This window comes from Lichenostomus cassidix, chromosome W (assembly GCF_008360975.1).
Source record: "Lichenostomus cassidix isolate B80296 chromosome W, HeHo_3.0, whole genome shotgun sequence".
NCBI classification, from domain to species: Eukaryota; Metazoa; Chordata; class Aves; order Passeriformes; family Meliphagidae; genus Lichenostomus; species Lichenostomus cassidix.
In genome coordinates this window covers 16245402-16268533 of record NC_139510.1, presented here as the reverse complement: position 1 = coordinate 16268533, position 23132 = coordinate 16245402, and the positions used below count along the sequence as shown (strand labels likewise).

At 44.7% G+C, this 23132-nt stretch overlaps 1 long non-coding RNA gene across 3 annotated transcripts in view; it reads right to left on the bottom strand.

The window, feature by feature from the left end:
* Positions 1-2283: 2283 nt before the first annotated feature.
* LOC146425587 (uncharacterized) overlaps positions 2284-23132 on the bottom strand; it is a 66966-nt gene continuing 46117 nt past the window's right edge. For all 3 annotated transcript variants that reach the window (XR_014846517.1, XR_014846518.1, XR_014846519.1), the window contains one exon: positions 2284-3203. This is a non-coding gene — a long non-coding RNA (uncharacterized LOC146425587). The remainder of the gene's footprint in view (positions 3204-23132) is intronic.

Here is a 23132-nt window from a genome sequence, read left to right as displayed (position 1 = left end):
CAACGCCACACACCCAAAACTGTCATCCTCCTCCCTTGGTTGGAGGGGGAATCTTTAAAAAACTAGAAGCAGATAAGCCTGTGGGCTATGGCTTCCACCCTGAAGCCAGCCAGGGATAATTTTCAGGACAGCTGCTAGGCTTGGCCCTCCCATAGATGCTCTCCAAGCCTTATCTGTTTCTTCCCAGACCTGAGATGATTGAATAACAGTGTCACTCTATCTTATCTCAAGTTCTCTTAGGTGGCTTAACTCACAGTTCAGGGTTTCAGTCAGGAGGCCCATTCAGGGTAGGGTGGGCTTTGTCGGTGCAACTTCATTATAGTTTCACCATAATGGGCAAAAGTCTTTCATATCAATGTTTAAGCCATGAACTATAAACTTTCAGTCTCTGACACCCTCACTTTTAGTTTAAAGCCCTCTTAATGACATCAGCTATCCTACTGTAAAAAATCTTTGCCCATCTTAGTGAGGCAGAGCCCCTCTCTCCCAAGCAGACGCTGGTCCACAAACAGGGTCCCATGCTCATAGAACCCAAAACCCTGTTGCCAGTGCAAGCTCTGCAGCCAATTATTGACCCCCATTATCAGTGCCCTTCTCCTCCTGTCATTTTCCATCAGCAGCAGGACTGAGAACACCCCGAGCCTCCATGCCCTTGACTACCACCCTCAGAGCTTTGGGGTCTTTGCTAGGAAAAACCTGGTGTCACAGATGCACTCCTCCTGTTAGAACTAACTGAACTTTGGTCCTGGCAGGTGCTCAACAAGTAGGGTTGTCCAAAGGTAATCCTACTATGTGAGGCTATCAGCAAGAACTCAGCACCAAAACCAATAAACCGGTTTGGCTGGAGGCTGGGCTGATAAGCGGCCAAAACTGCCGGAACACAGCAGAAAATCTGACTACGAGTCAACCACTTGACACTATCAATATGTGCAGCTGTCAGGGTCCATTAATCTCCCTCCATACTATCTGGTTGCTTGGCAGTAATCTCCCCTGGAGTAGGGATGCCTCTCAAGGTTACCCCTCAAGGCTGAGAGACCCCTTACCAGGCACCAGGCATCAATGGGATGCTAAATCACTTTTTCTTCACACATGTAACATTTAAGATACACATAGTAAGTTTATGCGATAATCTTTGTGCACCATACTCACATTAAGTGTAGTGTTGACTGCCAATCCATTTGCACTTAATAAAAATTTTACATGCATAAATGTCTTGGAGGGATTTTATGATTATACACTATTTCTGATAATCTGCTTTATGCCCAGAAATGGTTCCTGTAGCTTTAAGGTGGGTCTGGGGGAGGGGCGGGAGCCGGGGGAACTCTGGTACAGGCTGGGTTCGAGCTCTCACTCCCGAGTGTTTGGGTTGTGGTGGGATGGGTTACATTGTTGCTTTTAGCTAGCTTGGTTTTTGTCAGCTTAGGCAACAAGGTTTTTTCCCTTGGACTGCAGTAGCAATTCTTCGGTGGCTTCTGTTGTTTCTTCTGGAACTGTTCATCTTAGCTTTTGTCCGACATCATACCATTGGCAGGAGCCGACCGGCGCGGACCTGCAGGGAGCCACAGGAGCGACTCCGTCCGGCCCCGGACCTCGGGAGAAGCCGAGGCAGTGAAAGAAAAGACTCTAAAATCCACCAGCTCCCTCTGCAGTGAGTAGACCAACATCAGAGGTTCACCAGATTCCCTTTTTTTTCTTCCCTGAGCAGTTGTGTGGACTTTTTTCTTCCTTCCCTGAGACAAAGGCCATCTGCCATTTTGTCCTTTCTTGCCACATGCTAGGAAGAGTTTTTTATTCCCTTCCCCTGGCATTTTGGGTTTGTTTGTTCTGCTGTGGCTGAGGGGGTGTGTGTGTGCGTGGGGGGTAAAGTTCTGATGGTTCAGTATCTAACAGTTATTCATACTCTCCCATGCTGTGCGGGCACCTTGTTTATCAAATAAACAGTCTTTTTTCCACTTTCATCCACTAAAAATTATTTCATATAAGCAAGAAGGGATTGCTAAAACACTTCTCTTTAGAGGAAACATTCATTCCAGACCGTTTTCTCCCAAAACTTGTCTCTAAACCGGGACAATAAATTTACTGATTAGAACTCAATAAACTAACTGCTACATCAGATCTGTCCGAGTGATCTTTGACCCTCATCCTGCGACACCTGGACGGCATCGAAAGCATCTGTAGTGGGTTGGCCTTGGCTGGATGCCAGGTGCCAGCCGAGCTGCTCCAGCACTCCCCCTTCTCAGCTGGATGGGGAGAGAAAATAAGATGAAAAACAACACGCAGGTTGAGATAAGGCAGTTTACTAAAGCAAAAGTGAAAGTTTGCACATGAACAAGCAAAGAGAAAAGGAAAAATAATTCTCTCCTCTAGTTCCCATCAGCAAGCGCTGTCCGGCCACTTTCCAGGAAGCAGGGCTTCAGCACACATAGGGGTTGCTCAAAAAGGCAAATGCTGTAAATAACATATATGCCCCCTTCCCCCTTCTTTACTTAGATTTTATATCTGAGCTGAAGTCATATGGTATGGAACATCCCTCTGGCCAATTTGGGTCAGTGGGCATAGTTGTGTCCCCTCCCAGGATCTTGCCCACCCCCAGCCTACTGATGGGGGGCAGAATGTTGGAGAGACAGCACTGATGCTGTGCCAACACTGCTCAGCAGTAGGCAAAACACTCGTGTGTTATCAACACCTTTGAAGCCACCAGTGCAAAGCATGGCACAGTGAGGGCTGCTATGGGGAAAATGAACTCCATCTCAGCCACACCCAATACAATCTCCACCCCTTCCTCCATACCATTTGTATCATACTCAGATCCAAAATAATTTTATATATATATATATATATATATGTTCAAACTATTCCATTTGTCTTTATTTGTCATTACTGAAATCCCTTCTTACTAAGATTTACAACTTCAACTACATCCTTAAACCATCTTTACACCCAACACATAGCTGCATACATTTTCATTAACTACTGTCCCACATCTTTACACAGATAGGTATTACTTTCCCATTTCATGGACTTCCTTCACCCCTCCAGATGTTCAAAAATAGGCTGCGACTTGGGCTTCATTCCATCAATAGAGGTGTTCGGGTCAGGAGAAGCAGCATACCGACACCGGCCCTGCCTGGGTCATTGTCGCACTCTCCTTGCTTCTTGGAAAATCCACTCGTCGGTTCATGTCACTCCTGCTACTTTACTTCCTGCAACATACAATTTATACAGAGATTATTTTTCCCCCCAAGGTTAGATCTCCTTGAAGCACACACCAGGTCTCCCCATCCTTCCACATTACTGTCATGGTTTGACCCTGGCCAAATGCCAGGCACCTATGACATCTCTCTCCGCTCTCCCCTGTCACAGCTGGGCAGAGGAGAGGGGGAAAAAAGTTAACACGCAAACACACAAAGGGGTCATAAGTTGAGATAAGGAACTGGGAGAAGATGCACTGAGGGCACAACAGGCTAAAACTTAAGGTTGCAAAGGGATTTATTGCTAACAGAGTCAGAGGAGGCAAATGAGAAGTAAAAATAACCCCTTTGATGCCTTAAAAGCTAGTAAAAAAAGAGGCAGACACGGCAGTATAGGGGAAAAGGGTATTACCTTGGTTTTAATAGGATCCTAGGTGCACACTCGTCAAAGGTGGAAAACACGCTGAGGAGCACACACGTGTAAAATGCGTATACAATTTTATGGACCTTACAAATTAGCATATCTACCTAAAATCCCCCAATAAGAAACTTAACAAATGAAGTAATTCTCCCGCTATTCTAGTTTTATTGCCCCCCAAAGTGAGCCTAGTTTACAAAAACATGTTCCAGAGAGGAGGCTCCGTCTAAAGTTGGAGCCTCTAGTTTTGAGATAATTATGAATGTTTCATCTTCCCCCTTGGAGAACCCCCAAACTATGCTAAATATCCGACTACAAGAGTTATAAACATGTAGGGCTAAGGTACAAGGAGTGTTTATGAAGGGTACAAGGAGAGGGAAAGGGTATAAAAATGTATAAAAAGGGTATAAAAAGAAAGGACAAAAAATCAGGCATCACCTTCAGACACAGTTTCTCTGCTTACCTCACTCCCTTCTCCCCACCAGCAGCAGAGGGGGACAGGGTATGGGGATTTGGTCAGTCCATCATCAAGATCTTCCTCTGCTGCTCAGGGAGAGGAGTCATCCTCTACATTGCCATGGGTCCTTCCCACAGGAGACAGTCCTCTGCGAACTTTTCCAGCATGGGTCAAAATCTCACAAGGAGCAGCCCGCCCAAACCTGCTGTAACGTGAGTCCCTCATCCACAGGGTGCAGACCTCTGGGGCCAGGCTGTTCCATCTCAGGAGCAAGGCCTTTCTCTCCACTGGGACTCGCACTGGATTACAGCGTCCTCCATGCATCTACTCGCTCTGGCATCAGCACCTCCCCACAGGCTGTGGGTGTGTTGCAGAACCATGTATAAAGACTTTAGTAGTAGTCGTGCTAAGGCTTGGAGGGATCAGTAGGCCTGAGTGTAAACCGTGTTGTGTAGCGAAGTTGCCAGTAGCGATCAAAAGGATTAGTAGAGCATACTGAAGAGGTAGAAAGACTTATCTGAGGAATGTGTAGCTATAGAACACTTTGTTTATCTAAATGATCTGCTAAGTGAAGTGTGTGACTTATCTAATAGGGTGTAGAAGATTAATGATGATAAGGAATGTTCAGTTAACGAAAAACAAAGTCACAATGTAATCATAAATCAGGTAGATATGTCTAGAAATCAAATTCGTTGTGATGAAGCAATTTGGAAAGAGAACGTATATATACTCAGTGATTTTGTAACAAGCTGGGGCTCTGACTTTGGACGCGAGTCCTCAGGTCCCCAGGGCCCTCAATAAAGCACCGCATAAATAACTTCGGTTGTTTGTGTTTCCTCGGTTCGGGCAACAGGTGGATCTCTGCACCCCCCGTGGACCCTATGGGCTGCATGGGGACATCCTGCTTTACCATGGTCCTCACCACAGCCAGTGGAGGATTGTCAGCTCTGGTGCCTGGAGTACCTCCTCCCCCTCCTTCTCCACTGACCTTGGTGTCTCCATGTTGCTTCCCTCACATATTCTCATTTCCTCCTCCTCTGGCTAAAAAAAAGTGTGTGCTCACATTGTTTTGATTTCTTCCTTAACATGTTATCACAGAGGCATAACCAATGTCTCTAATTGGCCCAGGCTTGGCCAGCGGCATGTCCATCACCTTTAGAACCATCAGAGATTTGCTCTGCTGGACATGGTGAAAATTTCCAGAACTTTCACACGGAACACACAGGAGTCATCTTTGTGCCTTCCCCCCCCAAAAAAAAACCAAAAAACAACTTGGCTAAGAAAACCAACACAATTACCCACCAAGTACACCCAGGTGCTTCAGCAAAGGCAATCCCACGAATGAGTTGGCCTTTTCCCATGGGAGTAGAAATCAACACCATCTTCCTCAGCCACTTCCCTGTGTGTAGTAGAGGGACCTTATATTCTCCCACTCTATGTAGGGGTTTTGTTTGGGCAGGACCACTGCAGTTAGCAGATCCTCTGGTGTTAACCCACCAAGTGGCTTCTGCTAAATTTACATTCCAGTGTTTCCACGCCCCATTGCCTAATGCTCTTAACACAGTCCTTAGCAGTCCATTATACCTATCAGTCTTTCCAGAGGTTGTGGGTGTAAGACATCCACTCAATCCATGTTTCTTTGCCTAAGAGTTTATGAGGTTCTTTCAAAAATGAGCCACATTGATTCCATTCTTTCTGGGATACCATGCCTCTTAAAAATGTGTCTTTCAAGGCCTAAAATGGTGTTTCAAGCAGTGGCATGGCTTACAGTGTATGTTTGCAGACAATCAGTAGTCACCTTAGCCATAATGACTATCTTACTGTTGCCTTGGTGTGTTCATGGCAGTGGTCCAATATAGTCAATTTACCAGGCCTCATCATGTCAAAAACCCAGCCACAGGCCTCTATTCCAAGGAGATATTACTCGCATGGCTGTAAGGATTGGTCAAAGACTCAAGTTCTGTCTCAACATTTCTCATCAGAAACCACAGGTGCAGGACTTAAGCTGGTGCGCAGAGAATGCTTTGTACCTGCCAAAACTAGTATGGAATGAAGGCTTTGCACCTGTCTCCCTGACACACACTATTGTGAAAGATCCATGAAGTAAGATGGGACCATGGACCCATAGACTCCCTGCTACCCACTATTGTGAGGGGACTTGCCTCCAAAGTCAACCACACCTCAGACACTCCTCTCTTGGCATGTGTGTCCTGCCAGGTGGAGTTTGGCATATCTCCACAAGAATTAAGGGGGAGCAAAAGTGAGTCGCAAGGAGGGACCAGGTATATGGACTAGCATAAAAGACAGCACTGGAATAACTGAATTCCAAAGATCTTCCCCACCGTGAGATCACATCAAAGACAGAGGCAGAGGAATGCCTTCTGGACTGGGACCCCCAGACATCCATGGACCCATGGTGGTAGCTATAAACCCCTTTTTTTTCCTCCCTTTTCTCCCTCTCTTTTCCTTTAGTCTCTCTCTCTATCACAAGCCGCTTTATGGGCACAAGTAATAAAGTCCCTGTTTGGATTGAAATTTAACTCCCTTGACTTGTTGAATTATTTTGCCTTACTTTCTTTTTGCACTCCGAGATAATAGCTGGCACGAACCATCATGCGTCCACTCATAATTGGACCGTGACAGTGGCTCACTTGATTGCAGCACGTTTCACATTCATCACCACTGTGATAGCCTCCATGGCCAGGTCTACACCTTGATCACAGGCCCATCTGTAGGTTGCATCTCATCCTAGATGTCTTGATGTTTCACGGGCCCATCAGGCTGTAAATAGTTCACATTTTGACTCCCAGTCTAAGTCTGCCTGAGCTATTCCAATTTTGGCAGCCTTATCTACCTGTTCATGGTTGTGATGTTCCTCTGCGACATGGCTTTTGGGCATGTGACCATCTACGTGAGATTCCTTCAAAGCCATTTTTTCTACCTGTGCAGCAATGTTCTGCCAAAATGCAGCAGCCCAGACGGGTTTATCCCTGAATTGCCAATTGGGCTTCTTCCATTGCTGCAGCCACCTTCATAGGGCATTAGCTACCATTCAGGAGTCAGCATAGAGACAGAGTACGGGTCACTTTTCTTCTTCAGCAATCGTTGAAGGTTAGTGTATTGGTTTGAAAACAAACCAGTGGGAGATCGCAAGGCAGGATTAAAATTAATAGGAAAAATTAAAAATAAGTGAAATAATACAAAGAAAAGCACTGAAAAAGTCAGATACAACCTGACACCCGGTTGGGGTGGTGGTAGCAGTCCAAATGAAGTAGTTCAGTCAAAGCAGTGATCCTGTGAAGGTCTGGTCTCTAGCTGAAAGTCCAGTGGTAGCTCTTGTCCTCTGGCAACTCAGTAGACAGGGCTGACTTAAGCAGTTCTAAGGCCAGGTTATATCTAGGTGGGAATGCTTGGCTCCTCCCTCCTGGGTGGAGCATCTCACAATAGGATGAGATAAGTCCATGAGTCATGTGGTGGGTCCTTAATGGCCCATTGTCTGTTATCAAGGGTGAGTCATTAGCAGGCGATAACAGCTGATGGCCCCCAGCTGGTAGTAATAGAATACTTAAATACATCTATATTGTAACTTAGGACAGTTAGTTGGATGGCTTTCACTTCTGCAAATTGCCTCGACTTGCCTTCTGCTTCAGCAGCCTCAAAAACTTGTCGTGTGGGACTCCACACAGCAGCTTTCCACTTCCAATGATTTCCTACCACAAGGCAGGATCCATCAGTAAATAGAGCATGGCCTCCTTGGTCTTCTAATAACTCATTATATGTTGATAATTCTTGAACAGAGGTCACCCTTCCAATTAATGCTCCAAAATCTCTGCCTTCTTTCCAGAAATCCGGGCATGATGTGTTGAGTGATGCATCCTTTGAACATCCAGTGTAGCATGGGCAATCACGGTGGCATGAGGAGACACGCTTCTGTCCAAACAACTTCCGAAAATGCTCGAACCCCCTTATATGCTGCTAATATCTCTCAGTTGGAGTGTAGTGGGCCTACTGATCCTTGATAACCCTGGCTCCAAAACCACAATGGTTCACCTTGGGTTTCTCCTGATGTTCTTTGCCAGAGGCTCCAAGTGACACAATGCTACTCTGCTGCAGTGTAGAGTATATTTTGAAGGGCTGGTCCTGTCCAAACAGGCCCAAGAGCTACCACACAAGCTATTTCCTGTTTGATCTGCTCAAAGGCCTGTTGTTGCTCAAGGCCCCATTGAAAATGGTTCTTCTGGGTCACTTGATAGAGGGGTGTGGTGGTTTTGCTTAGCCCAGTATATCAGCAAGGTATCTTTAGCATCTAAGAGAAATTTAAACCCTTCAAAAGCTGTTGTGGTAGGCTTGAAGAAGTGTCTGAAGGGCGGGGAGGGCCACAAAGATGGCTCCTGTGTGTCCTGTATGAAGGTTCTGGAAGTTTTTCACCAAGTCCAGTAGAGCCAATCTCTGATGGCTCTAAAGGTGATGGACGTGCTGCTGGCCAAGTCTGGGCCAATTAGAGATGTTAGTTACATCTCTGTGAAAACATATTTAGGAAGAAATCAAAACAAAGTAGTCACACACTTCTTTTTAGCTAGAGGAGGAGGAGGAGGTGAAAATATGTGAGGGGAAAACAACATGGAGACACCAAGGTCAGTGGATGTTGGAAAACGCAGTTTTCCAGCAAAATTTATGTTAACTAAACAGGCCTGAACAAAGCCTCAGCATAGTCAGGCCTCAGTAAAAATCCTAACAAGCTGTTATGAGAAACTAACACCTGAGAACCACAACTGTGTTTCTGAGCTGTGGGAAGAATGTCATGGGAAAGAATAGGGAGTCAGAAGTGTTATGAGAAAAGAATAAGGGAGTCAACAGGAAGATCCCTGAATGTGTGAGAACAAACTGCAGATACGTGTGTAACTATAATTAGTAACATCTGTAACAGTATATAAGTTTCTCGTTTGGTGAAATAAAATGGAGCTTACTCTATATCTCATATTGAGACTGCCGTGAGTTCCCTCTTGTCGTTATGTCAAGTGGAGAAGGTGAGGGAAGAGGTGCACCAGGTGCCAGAGCTGAAAATCCTCTGCCAGCTGTGGTGAAGACCATGAGGGGAGCAGGTGGTCCCCCTGCAGCCCATGGAGTCCACGGGGGTGCAGAGATCCACCCACAGCCCATGGGGAGGTGCCCACACCAGAGAAGGTGGATGCCTGGAGGAAGCTGTGATCCAGTGGGAGTACCAGTAGAGAAAAAGGCCTTACTCTCAAAATGGAAATAGCCTGGCCTCGGCTTGGAAGTCTGCACCCTGTGGACAAGGACCCATGAGAGAAAGCAGATTTGGGTGGGCTGCTGCTTGTGAGTTAGGACCCACACCAAAGAAGTTCGCAGAGGACTGTCTCCCATGGGAGGGACCCCATGGCTAAGTAGAGGACTCCTCTCCCTGATGGACTGACCAGAGAAAACCTCTTACCCTCCCCCCACCATGCTGTTGGTTGGAAGGAGGGAGGGGGGTGAGCTGAGAAACAGTGTTTGTAGCAGAAGAACTGTGGTGATGAATTGACCAAGAGAAGTCCCCATGCCCTGCTGATGCGCAGATAAGACTCCACAACTCGTAAAAGTTGTAAAGTAGGTAGGTTTTAATTCAGTGCTGGGGCACATGGGGGTAAGTCCCTCCAAAAGCATGCACGCCGCCAGCAGCACTTCACTTGGTTTATATTGGGTTACAGGTTACATATGCATGAAGTTACACAATGCCCCTATACATACTCATTACCTATCCCTGCTTCATATTATGAGTCCAAAGTTCATTTAAATATGCTTGCGCCTGCGCAGTGCCGCCTGGTGGTCGTGGGCAGGGGTCTCTGGGATGAAGTAAAAGTCTTCCTCAGATGAAGTAAGGAGTCTTCTTCAGGTTGAACTCGTCACCCTGCCTCCTTGCGCATACTCCCTGAGTTTCTGGCTCAAGTCCAAACCCTAAAGCTGACTTGGGTTGGTTTCAGGGTCCAAAACCAGGATATCTGGTCACGGTTGCTTCCCCTTATCAATGGTCTTGCATTCCTTTTGCATCTTCCCTTTGTGCTTGGCAAGCACAAAAAATGTTAAGCAAGCTGTATACATTGTTTTAGGAAGCAGCCCCTAGTAAATTATAATCTAACTCCTAGTCCCCTAAATCAGTCCCCCCTTTTTTATAAAATTAGTAAATTCTTTTACTAATAAATGGATTCTTCTTCTAACAAGCTTCTGCGATAAGCATTCCTTAATGCTTTCCATGTATATTTGATAAAGCGGTTAAAATGGATCATCTCTTCAACATCCTATAATTCCAAACAAGTAACATAACAGATAACACAAGGCTGATACCATAATTATTAAAACAATTATGGGGTGACATAACGTATTAAAAATACCAGTTGCAGTAGGTGACCATCCAAAAAGTACATCCCATCAGTGATGATCTGCATCTTGTCTCATTCTTTGTAAGACTGTTTATTTCTTCCGTATCATGATGAATGGTTATTAAAGTTTTCTTCCCATTTTCCTGAACTTCCTTCAGGATGTCAATCAAGTCCTGATGCTTCACTAATTGTCTCACCAACATAAGGTTCATCCCAATAGGTGTTGGTGATAATTCGTGATACATTGTATAATTAGACTTTATCAATTGGTGGGATAAAACTGGTGCTAAATATGAGAAGTCACACGCAATGATCTTTATAAAATTACAAATTGTGGTGGTTTTGATTGGCCCAAAACATCAGTAAAGTATTTTTAACATCTAGGAGAAATTTGGACCCCTCAGAAACTGTTCTAGTAGGCCTAAGGAGGTGTCTGAGGGGTGGGGTGTGGCACAAAGATGGCTCCTGTGTGTCCTGAGTGAAAGTTCTAGAAGTTTTTACATCAAGTCCAGCAGAGCCAATCTCTGATGGCTCTGAAGGTAATGGATATGCTGCCGGCCAAGTTTGGGCCAATTGGAGGTGCTGGTTATGCCTCTGTGAAAACATATTTAAGAAAAAATCAAAACAAAGCAGGCATACACTTCTTTCACTTCTTTGTAGTTGGAGGAGGAGGAGGTAGAGGTGAAAATATGTGAGGGAGAACAGCATGGAGACGCGAAGGTCAGTGAAGAAGGTGAGGGAGGAGGGGCTCCCAGTGCCGGAGCTGAAAACCCTCTGCTAGCCGTGGTGAAGACCATGGGGGAGCAGGAGGTCCCCCCTGCAGCCCATGGAGTCCACAGGAGTGCAGAAATCCACCCACAGCTCACACCAGAGGAGCAGGTGGATGCCTGGAAAAGACTGTGAACCAGTGGGAGTCTCATCTAAGAGTTAAAACTGCAAAGGCCTTGCAAGGGAGAGAAAGGCCTTGCTCCTGGGATGGAAGCAGCCTGGCCTTGGCTCGGGAGAGAAAGGCCTTGCTCCTGGGATGGAAGCAGCCTGGCCTTGGCTCGGGAGAGTCTGCACAGCAACCTATGGACAAAAAGAATCATGTTGCAGCAGAATTCGGGCGGGATGTTGCTCGTGAGATTGGACCCAGAAGTTCCCAGAGGACTGTCTCTTGTGGGAAGGACCCCTGGCTAAGTAGAGAACCCCCTCTCTCTGATTGGACTGACCAGAAAACCCCTCTCACCCTGCCCCCTGTCTGTGTTGCTGGTTTGGACAGAGGGAAGGGGGGTGAGTGGACTGCTTCTTAAGAGGGTGGGGGGTGAGAGCAGGAGAACTGTCGAGAGAGAGAGACATAAGTAGAGATAAAGAGTATTTGTAGTGGAAGAATTGTAGTGATGAATAGATTTATGAACCTGCTCTGTGGACTGAGAGAATGCCCCACACCCTGCCCCCTACCCAGCCTTGTTGGTTATAAAAGAGGAAAGGGGGTGAATACTATAAGTTCATAAGAGGGAGGGGGGGGAGTGAACAAAATAATGTATGAAAAGTTTATTTTTGCCTTGCATTTATCCTCCAATTCTGTTAGGTAATTAAATCACTTTTTTTGCGACTTTAAGCTTGGAGCCTTGTGGCTAGCACAGGCTTTTCCCATGAGAATTCTTCTTGTGTTTTATAAATAAAGATAAGGTTTGGATGTTATTGGAACAGTGTCCCAGAACTTGGACGGTGCAGGCCTGGCCAATCAGGCCTGGGGGAAGGCTTCTGACCGACCAATCTGGGTGACTTTTGAAAACTCTATATATATGATGAAATCAAAACAATAAAGGTCATTCCTTCTTGCCACTGAGAACTGGTGCTTTCTTTACTCTGCTAGCTGCTCAACAGCGACAGAGCCTGGTTGCCCTCTTTTCGTGCGTCCTCCTGGCAATGTCCTATCTCAAACCCTGACAAAAGTTAGAATGTATCTTAACATCTATGGTTATGTTATCATTATCTATTTTTATAAAAACACAAACAGTTATTAAACACACACAGCCCTGACCAATATATACAAGTACTGTCTTTTGACTAGTGTCCAGGTGAACTCCAAAGTGGCAAATGCTTTGCTCAACATCCAGACATATGTCTTTGGCATCAATTGTATTGCTCTCACAAATAAACCCTTGTTGTTCTCATGTAATACAAGATTCTAAATTTACAGTTTGCTATTTCTTATCAACCATCTGGGCCCATACTCTATGTTCAGAAGGGTAAAGCGCTGCTCCATCATGGTTCAGTCCTAAGGCAACGAGGTGAATTACATAAATTGTGGCATTACGTATAGTAAGCACAAAGGCTGTAGCCCTGTTAGTAATAGGGTCATAAGTGAAGTTTACTAAAGTCCACCAGGATTGGATCTTCTTTTTTAGCTTAGTGGCATTATCCCAAACAGCCTTTCAAATTTCAATAGGGAAAACACCTTCATTTCCTTCTCTTATAATTAAGGAGGCAGCTGATTGCATCCATAATTGTGCTTGTATGCAATTAAGACCTAGGGATACATTATCCTGGACCATACTGAGTGCGTTTATTATTAGTTTATGGTCCTGATCGTTGGCCTTTGCAAAATCTGGGAGTACTTTTGAAACTTGCCACTGGCCATTTCCTAATGCTTATAGGGAAGACTGCAGGGGCTGTTTCAGTTTTGTTAGGTCACTAGTTGTGGTGACCAACTTATTCATTAATATCACTGAATCAATCTCATTTAGAACACCCAATCATGTTCCTAGCACCCCAGTTAAATCCCTTCGCATTCTGCCCCTGAAGGGTGCTTGCTTTCGTAACCATGTTGTCCAGCCCTCAAAAGATGTCTTTAAAAGGGGAGAGCAAGCTGGTTGAATCTCAGAAATATTAATTTCCATCAGTAATTCAACATGCTTAAGAGACCACTCTGGATTGAATAATTATAGTTGCTGGCCTGTATTCCTTACTACATATGGGCCAATTTCATAAATTTTGGGTTCAAATTTAGATTGTTGTGGTGGAACTTGTGTCTGGGTGTTAGCTTGAGTCATTTGAGCTTGGGTAGTGGTGCTTATCAGGTGCTCTGTCATGGTTTGAAGCAAAACTTCAAATGACCATTTAAAGGGGTGACCAAAATTCATGGTGTAGACACATTATCAGTTTTGTCTCACTGAGTGTAAAGCTGTAACAACATGCTGGACCCAAGTCTTTATCTCTGTTACAAAAGTGGAACTGTTTTTGGATTGCCTTTTGCCCTCCTTGTGGGCTGCAGCTTCCTACACTTATCCAAGTTGGTTTCATATGTTCCATATGGTTAAATACTCAGCATCCCACATTGGTTGGTCCCTTACTACCATTAAGGTAGTGAAGTCCTTCTTTAGGTATGCTTCCCCACCTATTTTTCTTGTACACCTGTTGGTCTTGTAAGACCACAACTTGTATCTGTAAAAGTTGTCCCCATCCTAGAAAGGGTTCTGCCCATGCCATTGAGCTTCCCCCTTGGGACCAGATATCTTCCTCTTCATTGGTGACTTCACATCTCAACATTACAAACACGACTACAAAAAGAATGATATTTTCCCCCCCTTTGGACTCATTTTACCCAGGTAAATTTCAATTTCAGTTCATTATCACCAGAAGCCACTTTCCAAGGGGTCTCTGGAGCCTTCTTCATTCGAGTGTGATGAATCCAGGCATTCTGTTCTTTGATCATGATTGCAGTGAAAGTGCTAAGGAGCACCTGAAACGGTCCTTCCCACTGTGGCTCCAAAGTTTTCTCTGCAAGATGTGGCTAGCACAGGTCTTTCCCATGAGAACTTTCCTCTGTGTTTTATAAACAAAGATAAAGTTTGGATGTTATGAAAACAGTGTCTCGAGATTTGGACAGTTCAGGCCTGGCCAATCAGGCCTAGGGGGAGGTTTCTGGCTGACCAATCTGGGTGACCTCTGAAAAGTCTATATAAGTTGGAATCAAAATAATAAAGCTCTCTTTTCTTGACACACTGAGAACCCGGGTCCTTTCTCTGCTAGCGGCTCAACAGCGACAGCAAGAGACTTAACATAGACATAATCTCCAGGTTGAATATTGTGTACTGGGCTGTCTAAACTTCGACTTCGAGTTCCAGCCACATGCTTTTTGATTTTCCTGAGTTGCTTGCTCAAGGCCACCATATAGGCAGTCAGTGTTTCCTCCCCAATTTGGGTGGATAACCCTTTCTGTACTCCGTATGGTCTTCCATAAAGCATTTCAAAGGGACTTAACTTTTCTTTGGTTCTGGGTTTAGTCCGAATTCATAATAATGCAAGTGGAAGAGATTGGCGGCATGTTAAATTGGCTTCTTGCCCCAATCTTACAATTTGCTGTTTGATCAGGTGGTTGATTTTCTCCACCTGACCACTTGATTGAGTGTAGTACAGAGTGTGAAGCTCCCAATCTATGCCCAAATAATGGCAAATTTATTGTACCACCTTTGAAATGAAGTGTGGTTCTCTGTCTCAGGATATTGTGACTGGAACTCCGAAGTGTGGTATTATTTCCTGCAGCAATACCTTGGTTACATCCCGGGCCTTGGCAGTTCTGGTGGGGAAGGCTTCTGGCCACCCTGAAAAGGTATCTGGTAATACCAGCAAATATTGATATCCCCCTTTTCTTGGGAGTTCCAAAAAATCAATTTGCCACTGCTGTCCAGGCCCATTCCCCTTTCCAATTTAACCCAATTTTGGTTTGGGGATATTTTTGGGGTTAGTTTGGAGGCAAAGGTCACACTGTTGGGTTACTTATGTGATGGTAGCATATAAATTCCTAGCGATAATCTTTTCAATTAGATATTTATGTAAGGCATCTATTCCCCAATGTGTCTTTTGGTGTTCTTCCCATACCAGTGCCCATACTAAATGAGAGGGAACGACCAACCTCCCTTGTGCAGTAATAGCCCAACCCTCTTTATTGTATGACCCATCCTGATCCTCAATTAGATTTCTGTCTTCTTTATTATAGGTTGGCTTACCTTCTAGGGAGATTTGGCCATCTGGAATTAAAGCCCCTTCAGTTGTCACCTCACCTTTTGTGGCTTCTTTTACCTCTCTGTCTGCCAGATCATTTCCTTCCTCCAATTCTGAGCTCACTTTCTGGTGTGCCTTAATGTGCATGATTGCTACTTTTTCGGGTAGCTGGACTGCTTCCAGCAGTCAGAATATCTCTTGTGCATGTTTAATGTTTTTTCCTTGCAAATTCAACAGCCCTCTTTTCTTCCAAATGGCCCCGTGTGCATGTACAACTTCAAATGCATACTTTGAGTCTGTATAAATGTTTACCTTTTTTCCTTTTGCTATTTCCAAAGCACGGGTTAAAGCAATTATTTCAGCTTTCTGGGCAGAAGTGTTTATTGGTAGGGGTCCAGATTCTATTACCTTTTTGCTGGTGGTGACTGCATACCCTGCATGTTGCTTTCCACTGATGACGTAGCTGCTCCCATCAGTAAACCAGGTCTCTGCATCGTCCCAAGGTGCATCCTTCAGATCTGGATGACTGGAATATGTGGCTTCAATAGTTTCCAGGCAGTCGTGGTGTACCTGCTCCCCGTTGTTTCCACTGAGGAAAGAAGCTGGGTTGACAATGTTAGTGACCACTATTTCCACATCGTCCTGTTCCACCATGAGGGCTTGGTATTTCAGGAACCTCTGTGGGGAGAGCCAATGTCCGCCTTTCATTTCCAGCACTGCAGACACTGTGTGGGACACCAACACAGTCATTTTCTGGCCCAATGTAAGTTTGCGTGCCTCTTGGATGTTTAGCACGACTGCTGCGATGGCCCTGAGGCACCCCTGCCACCCTTTGGCTGCTGCGTCTAGTTGCTTAGAGAAATAAGACTCTGCCCGTCGATACGGACCCAGATCTTGTGCTAGTATTCCCAGGACAATCCCTTGTTTCTCATGAGAAAACAGAAAGAATGGTTTACTCACGTCTGGAAGTCTGAGAGCTGGAGCTGACATGAGGGCATTCTTTAGCTGTTTGAAGTCCCTCATAGCCTCCTTTGTCCATGGAAGGTCTCTGTTTTCCTTTGTAATGAGCTCATACAAATGTTTCATGAGTACCCCATAACTGCAAATCCAGAGTCTACACCATCCTGTCATCCCCAGGAAAGTCTGTAGCCCCTTTATAGTTTGGGGTCTCGGGGTTTGGCAGATTGCCTCTTTCTGATTCTGTCCCAGAGTTCGCTGCCCAGCACTGATTTCATAGCCCCAAAAGATTACCTTTGGTTGTACTACATGGGCCTTTTTCTTAGACATCCTGTACCCTTGGAGCCCCAAGAAATTTAGTAGACTTACTGTCCAAACTACGCAGGCTTCTTCTGTCTGGGTAGCTATTAGGATGTCATCTATGTACTGCAATAGCTTCCCTTCTTCAGAAGGGGCTTCCCAGGATTACATGTCTTTTGCAAGTTTGCTTCCGAATAGGGTGGGACTGTTCTTGAATCGTTGAGGCAACACCGTCCAACTGAGTTGAGTTTTGCATCCGCTTTTGGGATTTTCCCATTCAAATGCAAATATTATCTGGCTGGCTTCGTGGAGAGGGAGGCAAAAGAAGGCATCTTTCAAATCTAAGACAGTAAACCAGGTTAGTTCAGGTGTTAACTCAGTTAATAAAGTGTAGGTGTTTGACACTACAGGATGGAGATCCTCGATTATCTTATAAACCGCCTGTAAATCCTGTACCACCCAATATGACCCATCAGGCTTGTGGACCGGTAAAATGGGAGTGTTAAAATCAGATTTGCCCTCTCTCAATAGTCCTAGCTGCAAAAATGTTTTGATCACAGAGCTGATTCCCTTTGTCCTACTTCTTAAGGTGGTATTCTTTGACCCTAACTGGTTGTTTCCCTTCCTTGAGCCTGATCTGTATTGGGGGTGCATTTTTAGCTCTCCCAGGCATGCTTGTTGCCCATACCCCAGGGAATACTTGGTTCATAATTTCTTCACTAATTTCTCCCTCAGCCTCTGTGGTTGTTAACATTAAGCTTAATACTTCTACATACTGTTAATCATTTACCTCCAGAGTAATTTCCCAATTTTTGAACGTAATGGTTGCTTGTAATTGCTCCAACAGGTCTCTTCTCAAAAGGGCTTTTGGAGATTTGGGCATGTACAAAAACTTGTGAATACCCCATTGCTTCTCAAGTTTAAACTTTAAAGGTTTACAAAAATATCTTTTTTCAGATTGGCCAGTTGCCCCTTGAACCATAATGTAATCATCTCCCACCGGCATTAAAGCTTTATTTAAAACCAATTATGTTGCCCCCGTGTCTACCAGAAACTCTACTTCTTTTTCTTTTTCTCCTAGCTTCATTATAACCAGTGGATCCGCTAGGGTGGAGTCCTCCGGTCTTCTTCAGTCTTCTTTCATGTGTGCGACGACCCCTTCCCAGCCTCTTCTTTCTTGCCGGTTATCTTGCTTTTTTTCTGAGCATTGGTTCTTCCAATGACCAAATTTTTTGAAATTTGCACATTGATCTTTACCGAACTGGGGTGCGCCCTGTCTGGGTGGTCCTTGCCCATGTTTTCCTCTTCCTTCTTCTCCTACCATCGCTACTAATTTTCTCATCCCTTGCTTGTAACCCTCTTCTCGATTGCTGAATACTCTCCATGCCTGATCTAATAGGATCTCCAAGTTCCTCCCATCCATCCCTCAAAGCTTCTGAAGTTTGCGTCTGATATCCCCTGTAGATTGTCCTAAAAACAAGTTTACTATTTGCTGCATTCCTACCTCAGACCCAGGATTCAGTGATGTATAATGCCGCATTGCATCCGTCAGGCAATCCAGAAACTCAGATGGTGACTCGGAAGGACTCTTCTTAACTGCATGCTGTGGCTAGCACAGGTTTTTCCCATGAGAATTTTCTTGTGTTTTGTAAATAAATATAAAGTTTGGATGTCATTGGAACAGTGTCCCAGTACTTGGACGGTGCAGGCCTGGCCAATCAGGCCTGGGGGAAGGCTTCTGACTGACCAATCTGGGTGACTTTTGAATACTCTAAATATATGATGAAATCAAAACAATAAAGGTCATTCCTTCTTGCCACTGAGAACTGGTGCCTTCATTACTCTGCAAGCTGCTCAACAGCGACAGCATATAAGGCCGACCAATTTATAGTTTTGAGAATGGCTCTCTCCATCCCCTTTGCTATCCAGTTTTGGTAGTCTTATAGTTTTTGCCTTTCTGCTGAACTGTTTGGATCCCAATGTGGGTCTTGAATTGGGAAATAGTCTTTTACATCCTATTGTGTTTTATAATAATCCTCTACCAAATCCCCTGCTGTTTTTAAAACTAGCTGTTTCTTTGTTTCTGTCAGTGCATCCAATAACAGATGCATATCACTCCAATCTGGATTATGTTGTTTTATTATAAATTGCAAGCATTTAGCAGCACCTATCAGATCACTTCGGTAATTTTTGGCAACTTTTTCCCACGCACCCAGGCCAATTGTAGAAAAAGGTACTTTAACTAGCATTGTTTCTCCTCCTGGTCCCACTGTTTCCCTTAGGGATGCTTGTAGCACCTGTTTCCTGGTCCGAGATGAGATGGGACTATCCGGGCAAGAGGGAGTTGGAGTTGGTGTTCCTTCCGAGTCCACATCTTCCTCCTGTCTCCGAGGGGGAGGCTTAAGCAAATCTGTTAAGTCTTGTTCCTACATTTCCTGATAAACCTTGTCTGATTTGGTGCACCTCTGACCTATACTGCACGCTGAACAGCACTGCCTAATTTTCCCTCTGCTATTCTTATTCTCTTTTTCAAGGGCTAACACCATAGGGTCAGTGGGATGTCTGATCCCACAATCTCTCTGCCATTCTGGGTGATTTCGGAGAGAGAAAAACATATCTGCATAAGAAACTTCATTCCATTTGCCTTCTCATCTTAAAAACAACATTAACTGCAATAAAGTGTTATAATCTAAAGTCCCATTAGGTGGCCACTTTTCTCCATCTTCCAATTTATACAGAGGCCACCACTGGCTGCAATATTTGATGAGAGTTCTCTTATTTTCTGTACCTCCAGTCCCTGCAATTTCCTTCCAATGTGCCAAAACACAGCCAAGTGGGCTTGCTCTAGGAATTTCTTTAGGTCCCCATCCTATCTACTTTCTTGTCTTGGTTTTATTCCATTTCCACGCAAACCTCTTTTCACACTTCTTCACTGTCTTTTCCCAGTCTTCCTCACGCACTGACCAAGTTTTGGGAATTAGATGACTCTTTCCACACACTAAAGCAGTAACAATCTCTTCTGACCACTCTGTCACAATAGTAAGCTCGTCTCTTTTGTTAAGGTCCCCGCTTTTTATTCTAGCTATTCTAAGTCGAGCCTCAATCTCAGAATCCTTACGTGCCAGACACCACTTTGCTCTTAAGGTAGAAACACAATACCACCTTCTCTGGCAAGCAGCACACTCACACAGTGTCCAAGCCTTGCAGTGATTGTTTTTACATTCAGGGCAAAGGAGTATTTTTGGCATTAGGCACACATCTCATTACTTTTCACTCAAAGTCAAGCTACAACAAGGGAGAGAGAAAAAGGGAGGAAAGGTCAAGATCCTCATCAACAGAATCCTCTTCACTCAAAGTCAAGCTACTAAGGGGGAGGGAGAAATAGAAAGAAAGGTCTGTATATAATGTTGCCAGTGAGCCTTTTCTCTGTAAAGTTATATCCCAATGAGTTTTTACTATTCTTCTTCTATCTTTTATATGTATTATCAGATTTTGAGGTTGCCTTTTTCCTTTTATACAAAAAGATTTCAAAACATACACTTCAGATTTTTTTGCACACTTATAATACAGCCAGGGCGCTTGCAAAATCACAGACAAAATATACCACTGAGCTTGACAGAATCTACACTGTGCTAAAACCCATACATGGTGCCATGGCTTTGGTTCCTTGGTCACTTTTAAACACGTGCACACAAAACAAGGGAGTCCAAAGCAAAGGAGTGCTTCCTAAAGGCTCAATGCTTGCTCTGCCTGTATTCTATAAACATGGTATGGAGTTTTACCTATACTCCTGTTATAGAGCCCCTGAGGGGTTGAAAGATTTTTATTCCTTTTTATCCACAGTGACAAAGTTTGATAAAATCAGACTCTAATCTAATTTAACTACACAACAATTTATACAACACACAGCAAGCACTTATCGCAGCACGACAAACACTTATTAAAGCCACAGCAAAATATTACAACATAAATTCCAATACATAACACTAATATACCAAAGCAAATAATTCCCAACCATAACCAAGCATTAATTCCAACTTTATTAAACCACTTGCTTCATCTCTTCACCAGCTGGTCCCCTTGCAGGGATACAGAACCATGGTTAGAAAGACTCCGCACTCGTTTCGCAGATCCAGACTATCCAGTCTGCGTCTCATATATACACACTCACACAAACACAGGTGATAGCAGCAATTCAAAATAGTCTCCCTCTGGATTCACTCGATCCACCCCCAGGTTTGCTAGTGGGCTGCTCTATCGGCCAGCAAATCCTCTCAGCCGGCTCCCTTTTTGCCGGTTGCTTACAAGCCTTTAACTTGAACCAAATCAGGGACTATGCTGTGCACCAGATGTCTCTGTGTGGCTTATCAGCAGCCCTGGCCACACATATATGACTTACAGTCTTCCCTATACCCAAAACATACCGTTTCTCCACCATATTAGATGGTCGTTGTCTGCCCCCGCAGTGAGCGGCCAAGGAGTGGAGTTCCTCCAGGAAAATCCCGGGGCACATCATAGGATGTCTGCCCCTCAGCCAATCCTGCAGTCAGGCAGAGCTCGTCTCATCTGGGTAGCCAATTTGATGCGTGGATAGACTCCACAACTCGTAAAAGTTGTAAAGTAGGTATGTTTTTTTCCAGTGCTGGGGCACAAGGGGGTAGTCCCTCCAAAAGCATGCACGCTGCCAGCAGCACTTCACTTGGTTTATATTGGGTTACAGGTTACATATGCATGAAGTTACACAATGCCCCTATACATACTCATTACCTATCCCTGCTTCATAATATAATGAGTCCAAAGTTCATTTAAATATGCTTGCGCCTGCGCAGTGCCACCTGGTGGCCGTGGGCAGGGGTCTCTGGGATGAAGTAAAAGTCTTCCTCAGATGAAGTAAGGAGTCTTCTTCAGGTTGAACTTGTCACCCTGCCTCCTTGCGCATACTCCCTGAGTTTCTGGCTCAAGTCCAAACCCTAAAGCTGACTCGGGTTGGTTTCAGGGTCCAAAACCAGGATATCTGGTCACGGTTGCTTCCCCTTATCAATGGTCTTGCATTCCTTTTGCATCCTCCCTTTCTGCTTGGCAAGCACAAAAAATGTTAAGCAAGCTGTATACATTGTTTTAGGAAGCAGCCCCTAGTAAATTATAATCTAACTCCTAGTCCCCTAAATCACTGCTTCCCCCTGAGCTGTTGGTTGGAAGGAGGGAGGGAGGAGAGCAGAGAAACGGTGTCTTAAGAGGGAGGGGGTAAGTGAAGAAACAGTGTCTTAAGAGCTTATTTTTACTTCTCATTTATCCTCCAACTCTGTTAGGTTAATAAATCACTTTGCAACTTTAAGTTTTCAACCTGTTTTCCCTTTCTCAGTGTGTCCTCCCACTGGTTCCTTATCTCAACTTATGAGTCCGGTGTGTGTATTAGTTTTTCCTCTTTTCTGCACAGCTGCAGCAGGAGAGAGAGCAGACGTCATAGGTGCCTGACATTTAACCAGGGTGGATTTCTGCATCCTTGTGGACTCCATGGGCTGGTTACGCCTCTGTGAAAACATATTTAAGAAAAAATCAAAACAAAGCAGGCACACACTTCTTTCACTTCTTTGTAGTTGGAAGAGGAGGAGGTAGAGGTGAAAATATGTGAGGGAAAACAGCGTAGAGACGTCAAGGTCAGTGAAGTTGGGGGAGGAAGTGCCCCAAGTGCCAGAGCTGAAAACTCTCTGCTAGCCGTGGTAAAAGCTATGGAGGGAGCAGGAGGTTTCTCCTGCAGTCCATGGAGTCCACAAAGATGCAGAAATCCACCCACAGCCCATGCCAGAAGAGCAGGTAGATGCCTAGAGAGAGCTGTGAACCAGTTTGGAGTCTCGAAAGAGTTAAAACAGAAGCCTTGCAAAGGAAGGAAAGGCCTTGCTCCTGGGATGAAAGCAGCATGGCCTTGGCTCGGGAGAGTCTGCACCTTATGGACAAGAAGACTCACAAAGCAGCAGAATTCGGGCAGGATGTTGCTCGTGAGATTGGACCCATGCCAAAGAAGTTCCCAGAAGACTGTCTCTTGTGGGAAAGACCCCGTGGCTAAGTAGAGAACCCCTCTCCCTGATTGAGCTGACCAGAGACCCTCTCACCCTGCCCCCTGTCTATGTTGCTAGTTTGAAAAGAGGGAAGGAGGGTGAGTGCAGAGACTGCTTCTTAAGAGGGTGGGGGTGAGAGCAAAAAAACTGCCTGGAGAGAGAGAGAAACAAGTAGAGATAAAGAATATTTGTAGTAAAAGAATTGTGGTGATGAATAGATTCATGAATCTGCTCTGTGGACTGAAAAAAGACCCCCACACCCTGCCTCCCTACCCTGCTTGTTGATTATAAAGGAAGAAAGGGGGTGAATACTATAGGTTCATAAGAGGGAGGGGAGGGAATGAACAAAAACTGTATAGAAAGTTTATTTTTACCTTGCATTTATCC